Here is a 9,231-nt window from a genome sequence, read left to right as displayed (position 1 = left end):
AATGGAAAGTGAAAATGCATTAAATCTTTTAGACATTAGCGATATGAGTACCAACATCACTCTTTTCTACTGACGATTCGTTATTGATCCAAATTTTAATATAGGTGATTGCACGGCGCACAGCTCGGATTCAAAAAGCGAAGTTGTAAGTATTTTACTTCTAAACAAATTTATGGGCTGCGTATAAAAAAACTAAAATTTAGACAAATTCGGAAAGTGTTGTAAACGAAGTGGTACTAAATAAAACCTCGCAAAAGTCACAAAAACAATTAAGAAACCTCGGGGAAAATTATACCTCAAAAGCTGTAAAACTTATTCCTTCTCGTGTTGTGCGCTCACTGAAATCTTGTAGAAAAAGATGCGCTGATAGAATAACATTGGCAGCAAGGCTCCTATAACTACATACTATTATTTTTTAGAGCTTGAAGGTAACAGAATTTCAGTTTGTCAAAAATTCTTCAGATTTACGTTAGCTGAGACAGAACAATTTATAAAAACGATTGCAAAAGCAAAACTTGAAGGAGGCAGTGTAATGGAGATGCTAGCTGAAATGCATCGCCTCCATAGAGATAAATACAACAATTCCCTATTCCTTTCAAAATTTACTCAATTGTTTGGAACACTAAATCTAAAATTTAAAAAACCAAAGGTAGATACTTGCCACAAATGACATTTGCTTCAATGTAAAATACAACTTGCCAAATCTGAAGAACTGGAATCTCTAAAATTAGAGCAAATGGAAAATCTCAATCTAGCACAACAAGCTTATGATGCTAAAAAAAATTATAAGGAAAAATCTCTACATGATATTAAACTCAAAGTGTTTTGTTTTGATCTTCAGCAGTGCCTTCCTACACCTCTGTTGAGAACTTCACTGACGTTTTACAAAACGCTATTGTGGACCTTTAATCTGACCGTACATGACTGTACACCAAAAACAACCAATATGCTACATGTGGCATGAGGCAATAGCCAAAAGAGGTGGAAACGAAAAGCGTCATGCGTATTTACTCATTTATTGCAATTAAGTGCCGTTTCTATAGTGATTGCTGCCCAGGTCAAAACAAAATTCTTTCATTGCAACTATGATCATATGATCATAAATTCATGATCCCTGGTCACACGTACATGGAGTGCGATAGAGAAAAAGAAAAACAAATCTTCAATAAAAATCCATCATCCCCGGGATTGGTTTCAATTTATAGGAACAGTTGGAGTAAAGAAAAACTTTTTGGTTAATGAAATGGATCAATCAAATATATTGGATTTTGCACACGCATCGAAAAGTTTCTTTACATGGCGAAAAGTAGATGCAAACGGTGATAAATTCAGTTGGCAGGACATTAAGTGGTTCAGATTTACTCAGGAATATGGTAAAAAATATTTTAAAACATCTCTAAGTGGAGAAGATCCTTTGAAATGCATAAATATAACAAAGCGAGGAATCAGTTTTGTTTAAATAAAAGATTTAAAAAATTTCTCGGTATCTCCAATAAAAATTAACACAAAAAAGAAAAAAGATCTCATAGATATGCTGCCGCTAGTGGACGAAGTTTATAGAGACTTTTTATTTATTTATTTAATGACGAATAATTATTTACTTACTTTGAAGCCATTATTCCCAAACTTACGGAAAAACTTGTGTATTACTTTTTTTAATTATACAACTATTAATTTTTATTGTTTTAAATAAAAAACCAAGAACTGAAACTATATTTCTTTTATCATAATAGCTTTTGTTAAAGAATTATAATAATATACAAACATCCTATCTCTATTTACTTACTCGTTTTAATTTTAACAAAAGATCTTATGTCCACTTGTACATTTTAAAACGCTAGTCTCTCTTTTGTAATAAAATCTTAAGTCTAATTAAGGCGTACTTTTTCTTTTGATTTCGTTTTACAAAACACCTTAACTGTAAAACAGTAAAAAATAACATTTCTAAAGGATATTTTTTTAAAAAATAGTTGATTTTGTCTTTAAAAATAGTGAAACTTCTTCGTGGGTTCAAAATATTTTTTAAAACTCTAGCAGATAAATTTTAAAGAAAATCGTTAATATCTCCAAACATGATTTTTAGACTTAAGATGTTATGATAAAACGACACAGATATGTAATAGTAACGCGTAGCAAGCATCAGCAAAAGTCAAAGTTACAATTGGCATGTGAAGATACACAATTCGACAGATATTCGGGCTGACATAAGCGCACATAAATATTTGCAAGATAAATATGCCCAATGAACATGTTTGTTCAGTCTGAGATGCATTGAAGAACTAAAATTATTCTCAAATTTCATGTTTTAGTTCCAAAATGTATCTCTATTGATTGTAGATAGCGTTGTCAAACTAAATAACATTGAAACGCACTTCTCAAATGTTTCTCAACATGTAAGTACTCAAGCCGAAATTTAACATTTGAGAAGGGTTTGATTAAAAGTTAAGCATAAATTTATATTTGTCTTACCTTTGAAAATTTTTCTTTTGTTGTTTTTGAGGTTGTATATAAAAATTTCAAACAGATACGAAACAATATGAAACAAGTCAATAGCTCCGGGCTGTACATCTCCAACTTAACCATTTTGCAAGCCCAGTTAAACTTTGGTATTTATGTTGAATGTTGACTAGGGTGGTACAAGAGAAAATCAAAATTTTTTTTGATTGGGTCGCAGGTAAGCATTTTGCCAGGGACCCTTGGAATATACTTCTCATGCATACCTGGGATATGGTATGGTATTTTAATTTTATTGGGAAAGATAGGTATGCTCATCAGAAATTTTCATTTTTAAAGTCGACACTAGGTTAGTTAAAAAAAATATCTCAAAATAACTTAAAATAGGGACCTAAAACATTTTCTTTCTTGGGTTATAATATAATGTTACTTTTTATATACAGCGGTTTCTTGTACCGAAGCTTATTATAACTTTAATTGGGTACTGGTAGTATGTAATGTCATAAAGAAATCGATATAGATATTGTAACGAATTTACTGCAATTCCCCCTATTTGCAATCTTCTGCTAACGTTCGAATCACTGAATTGTTGAATAAATAACTCCAATATTGAATAATGGAACAATGGCCTTTATTAAAGTACTTCACAATAAATAATACTGCTATTGCTCGCCAGATAGCGTCTTAATCAAAACTGCTTGATAGCTCAAATCAAACTGAATTCCAGCGCCTCTACATTTGCTGCCTTTTATACTCTCTGATTTCAACGTTCGCATCTTCTAGGCGCTTCCATTTCCAGAATCTACTAGATGCCATCAGCTCTCAAACTTCTCAGCTGTAACTACAATTGCACGATTTTATAGCCTCTCTCATTGCATACTTTCAGGAGTATCTCAGATATATGCATGTGTTTGTGCATTGATTCTCCGCTGCTCGTATACGTACATGGTACATATGTGTAGACGCAATTATTGTTTCGTTTATGTAGATACATAATGATTGAATTATTGATGTGAATTCACGTCACTGCTTAGCATCGGCCTAGAGATAGCAGCACCCCTTAGTTTTGCTAATATTCGTAACACTGCCCTCCACCTAAGTCTGATCGTCCCGATCAGACAAATCTCCCGATCTAAACGCCGCTAGCATCTCCAAATGTACCACTCTTCTAATCCGTGGTTTCCCATTGGTTTGTATGCGCTAGATGGTATCACTGATCTTCTTCACAACTTTTTACGGGACTTCCCAACTGCAGCGAAATTTGTCTGGAACATCTTTCCGCCAGTGAGGGTTGTTTAACAGTACCAAATCTCCCTCCAAGAAACCTTCCGAATTTTTGTTTTCATTGTACCTGCGTTTCATCTTACTACTCATTATTCTTGATCGTTCCCTCGCACTCTGTTGTTTGGCCAATGAACTTCTTCGCAGAGCTTGCACTTGACGGATTGGCTTCGCATAATTAGTATCGTTCCCACGTTTCACAACAGTAGTGCGCTCCGGCTTGAAACTACCCTCGCATTCTTTCTCGGAAATTCGTTGCTCGTTTTCCTGTGTCTTGTAGGTTTTGCCAATGCCAGTGTTTCTCTCGCAGGTACTTTTGATTTTGCTTTATTTGGCTCATCCGATCCATCAACCTTTGCTCGATCTACTTTCCTTGACTTTCGCGGGCTCTGTCGAATCTCCTCCACCAGCACTCGCTTACTGCTGAACCCTTTTTCCAAACTGAAGTTAAGTGGCACATCTTGGTTCTCATAACGCATCACCCTTCTCTGCATATCGATCTTGATGTCATAGTCAACCAAGAAATCCACTCCCAATATAACTTCATCAACAATCTCCGCCACAACGAATTTGTGTAAAACCATGGCCTTCCCAATTAGGACTTCACATATCACTTCTCCCTGGAGTTGGTTATACTCGCCTGTGACCGTACGCAACCTTGCTCCACGTAACGATTTTACTCTCCTGTTGAATAAATCAGATCGAATCAAGGAAAGAGATGCGCCCGTATCTACAGTCAGTCCACGCTCCTTGCCATCCACATTCCCTCTGACGGTAAGACTGCTTGATTTCCTTCCAATTTGCGACACAGATATCACAGGGCATTCAATAGCTGGATCCAGCTCTCGATCTCTACCTCTTACTCGCTCTTGCTCATCTCCTCCAGCTTTGCGTTTACGGCCACCCACATTGTGGGAACTATTAGGACCAAGATCGCAATGACGTGCAATGTGACCGGACTTCCCGCATTTGAAGCATTTGATAACTTTTTCACTCCGCTGTTGCGATCCTTTCAGCGCCACCAATATTGCATCTACCCACTCTGGCCTTTCTACTTCCACACGGGGTGCTTTGAAAACTGGCTTACACAGAAGCGACGCTGTTTCCTGAGTCAGTGCATGCGATACAATTTCAACAAATGTTAGTTTTGGGTTTGCATATGTCGCTTGCTTCGTTTCTACGTCCCGTATGCCATTTATGAAACTCTGGATTTTTACCCTCTCGGTGTACTCCACGGGTGCGTCCGCATTTGCCAAATGTGCCAACCTTTCAACATCCGAGGCAAACTCCTGCAAAGTTTCATTCGCTCTTTGGTGACGGTTTTGCGACTCAATTTGGAATATCTGTTTTCTATGCTCGCTTCCATAACGTCGTTCTACAGCAGCCATCAATGCGTCATAACTGTTCCGTTCGTACTCTCTAATCGTCTGTAAGATTTCCGCTGCAGGCCCTTTCAATGCCAGGAACAGTACAGCAACTTCATCTTCCGCATTCCAGTTGTTCGCTGCCGCGGTCTTCTCAAAATGTAGCTTGAAGACCTGGAAAGGAACAGAACCGTCAAAGGATGGTGTTTTTACCTTTGGATTACTCGCTGAAACTGCTGGGTGATTTAGTTGCAACTCCTGTATACGATCTTTCAAAGCATCCATCTCGGCCTCCATTTTGTCTTGTCGTTCACTAAAAGCCTCCAGTTGCGATGAGACTTTTGTTTCCTGTGCCTCCAGCTTCGTTGAGATACGCCCTTCCTGGGCTTCGAGTTGTAATGTTATGTGCGCCTCTTGCTCTTTTAATTGTTCTGCAATTTGTGATGCCATGTATGTTTTCTGTTCATCCAATTGTGTTTCAATCTTCGCTGTTATACGGTTCTCCTGCAATTCCAGCTGAAATGACATTTGCGACGACATTTCGGATATACGTGTCTATTGTGCTTCCATCTTGGATGTTATACGTGTCTCCTGTGATTCCAATTGTGATGACATATACGTTTCCTGTTCTTCTAGTTGAGATAACATTGTCGATGTTTGAGCAGATATTGCAGCCAAAATCATGTTCAAGTCTGTGCTCGTAACTGTCTGCGATGTTTCGTTTTTCTCTTCAATTTTTGTTGTTGTCTCGTCCCCATCAGGATAAAAGATATACTCGTCCGCATCAATTCCTTCTGCTTCCATTGCCTCTCGTAGCCGTGCCTGAAGTTCGAGTTTAACGCCGCTTGTATTCAATCCACGGCTCTCCAACTCCTTCTTCAGTTGCTGGATCTTCAATTCACTGAACTTTGTCATGTCCTTGTTGTCCTCTGGAATTTATTCAACAATTCTTCTTCTGGCACCAATTGTAACGAATTTTCTGCAATTCCCCTTATTAGCAATCTTCTGCTAACGTTCGAATCACTGAACTGTTGAATAAATAACTCCAATATTGAATAATGGAAAAATGGCCTTTATTAAAGTACTTCACAATAAATAATACTGCTATTGCTCGCCAGATAGCGTCTTAATCAAAACTACTTCATAACTCAAATCAAACTGAATTCCAGCGCCTCTACATTTGCTGCCTTTTATACTCTCTGATTTCAACGCTCGCATCTTCTAGGCGTTTCCATTTGCAGAATCTAATAGATGCCATCAGCTCTCAAACTTCTCAGCTGTAACTACAATTGCACGATTTTATAGCCTCTCTCATTGCATACTTTCAGGAGTATCTCAGATATATGCATGTGTTTGTGCATTGATTCTCCGCTGCTCGTATACGTACATGGTACATATGTGTAGACGCAGTTATTGTTTCGTTTATGTAGATATATAATGATTGAATTATTGATGTGAATTCACGTGACTGCTTAGCATCGGCCTAGAGATAGCAGCACCCCTTAGTTTTGCTAATATTCGCAACAATATATACTTCCTTAGCATCAAAAATATTTTGATAAAGCCGTGTCCGTCCGTTTGTAACCAGGATAACATAAATGAGGTATCGTTTCGAAACTCGGCACACTGGCTTACCCGGACTTAAAATAGTTTGGTATTGAAAATGGACGAAATTGAACCACGCCAACTTTTTTGATATCGAAAATTTCAAAAATGGAAAAAATGCGATCATTCATTACCAAAGACCGACAAACTGATTAAACTTAATATGTGGTTGTCTCTATGACGAAAAGTAAAAATTTAGTAAAACCTTGGAATATTGGAGCGGCATCACTTACATTTATAAGAAGAAATATTTGAAGTTTTGCAAGCCATAAATTGAAAGCCATTAAAAATGTGACATAGTGGTTGAGCTTGCTATTATTTAACTTAACAAGGGTGCAGGCACACTTAATTGTAAGAATGTGCTGACACCACACTTCAACAAACCGGAAATCTCACATATGTTGATGTCGAGAGCGAGGTCTATCGGGGCCCGTCTTTGCAGCTAGCAAGCAGTGGTTGGGGTGGTTCGCGACCTCTTATCCAAGATCGGTGTTATTACATTATTATTATTACAGATCCCCTATTTTCTTTTAGGTATCACACAAAAAATGTATATCCGCGCTTAAAGAGGTAAAGAGAATAAAAAAAAAGTTTTGGATCGAGTGAATGGATAAGACTGAAACTAAAGAAAGCGAAAAGCACAGCAACTAAGGCGGTTTACACATTAAGAGCAGAGAAGATGGACTCGCGCTCGCGCTTCCATGCCCACCCTGCCATGGCCTTTATCGCGCAAAAAAAAATGTTTTAAGGCCCCATTGTCCAGCTTACCTCTTCACATTCCTACCAGGAAAACAAGGGTTAGGAAATTAGCACACCATTTTTATACTCAGTTGAGCAGAGCTCACAGAGTATATTAACTTTGATTGGATAAAGGTTGGTTGTACAGGTATAAAGGAATCGAGATAGATATAGACTTCCATATATCAAAATCATCAGTATCGAAAAAATTTGATTGAGCCATGTCCGTCCGTCCGCCCGTCTCCCCGTTAACACGATAACTGAGTAAATTTCGAGGTATCTTGATGAAATTTGGTATGTAGGTTCATGGGCACTCATCTCAGATCGCTATTTAAAATGAACGATATCGGACTATAACCACGTACACTTTTTCGATATCGAAAATTTCGAAAAACCGAAAAAATGCGATAATTCATTGCCAAAGACAGATAAGACGATGAAACTTGGTAGGTGGGTTGACCTTATGACGCAGAATAGAAAATTAGCAAAAGTTTGGACAATGGACGTGGCACCGCCAACTTTTAAAAGAAGGTAATTTAAAAGTTTTGCAAGCTGTAATTTGGCAGTCGTTGAAGATATCATGATGAAATTTGCCAGAAACGTTACTCCTATTACTATATGTATGCTTAAAAAAATTTTGTTTAAAATCAAATTTTAACAAAAAATTCAATATCTTTACAGTATATAAGGAAATTATGTCAAAATTCGAGTCCAGTAATGATATTGTGCAATAAAATACAAAAATAAAAGAAAATTTCAAAATTTGCGTGGCTCCGCCCTTTTTCATTTAATTTGTCTAGGATACTTTTAATGCCATAAGTGGAACAAAAGTTTACCTATCCGTGTGAAATTTGGTAGGTGCTTAGATTCTAGGAAGATAACTGTTTTCTGTGAAAAAGGGCGAAATTGGTTGAAGCCACGCCCAGTTTTTAAACACAGTCGACCGTCGACCGTCTGTCCTTCCGCTCGGCCGTTAATACGATAACTTGAGCAAAAATCGATTTATCTTTACTAAACTCAGTTCACGTACTTATCTGAACTCACTTTGTATTGGTGTAAAAAATGGCCGAAATCCGACTATGACCACGCCCACTTTTTCGATATCGAAAGTAACGAAAAATGAAAAAAATGCCATAATTCTATACCAAATACGAAAAAAAGGATGAAACATGGTAATTGGATTAGTTTATTGACGCAAAATATAAAATAAATAAAATAAATGTAAGGCGCGATAACCTCCGAAGAGATCTAAGGCCGAGCTTCTCTTCCAATTTGCGTCGTGCTTCTATTGATTTTCCCTACAAATCGGCCGGACGGGACCTACATGTTTTATGCCGACTCCGAACGGCATCTGCAAGGCAGATGAGTTTTCACTGAGAGCTTTTCATGGCAGAAATACACCCGGAGCGCTTGCCAAACACTGCCGAGGGGCGACCCCGCTTAGAAAAATTTTCTTCTAATTGAAAAACCTTATTTCTAAAATTTTGATGTTGCTTTGCCCGAGGTGTGAACCCAGGGCATACGGTGTGGTAGGCGGAGCACGCTACCATCACACCACGGTGACGCAAAATATAGCTTTAGAAAAAAACTTTGTAAAATAGGTGTGGCACTTTCCATATTAAGTAAAATAAAATGAAAAAGTTCTGCAGGGCGAGATCAAAAGCCCTTGGAATCTTGGCAGGATTACTGTTCGTGGTATTACATATATAAATAAATTAGCGGTACCCGACAGATGATGGTCTGGGTCACCCTGGTCCACATTTTGGTCGATATATCGAAAACGCCTTCA

This window comes from Eurosta solidaginis, chromosome 5, assembly GCF_040869045.1.
Source record: "Eurosta solidaginis isolate ZX-2024a chromosome 5, ASM4086904v1, whole genome shotgun sequence".
NCBI lineage: Eukaryota > Metazoa > Arthropoda > Insecta > Diptera > Tephritidae > Eurosta > Eurosta solidaginis.
This window is presented reverse-complemented; position numbering follows the sequence as displayed.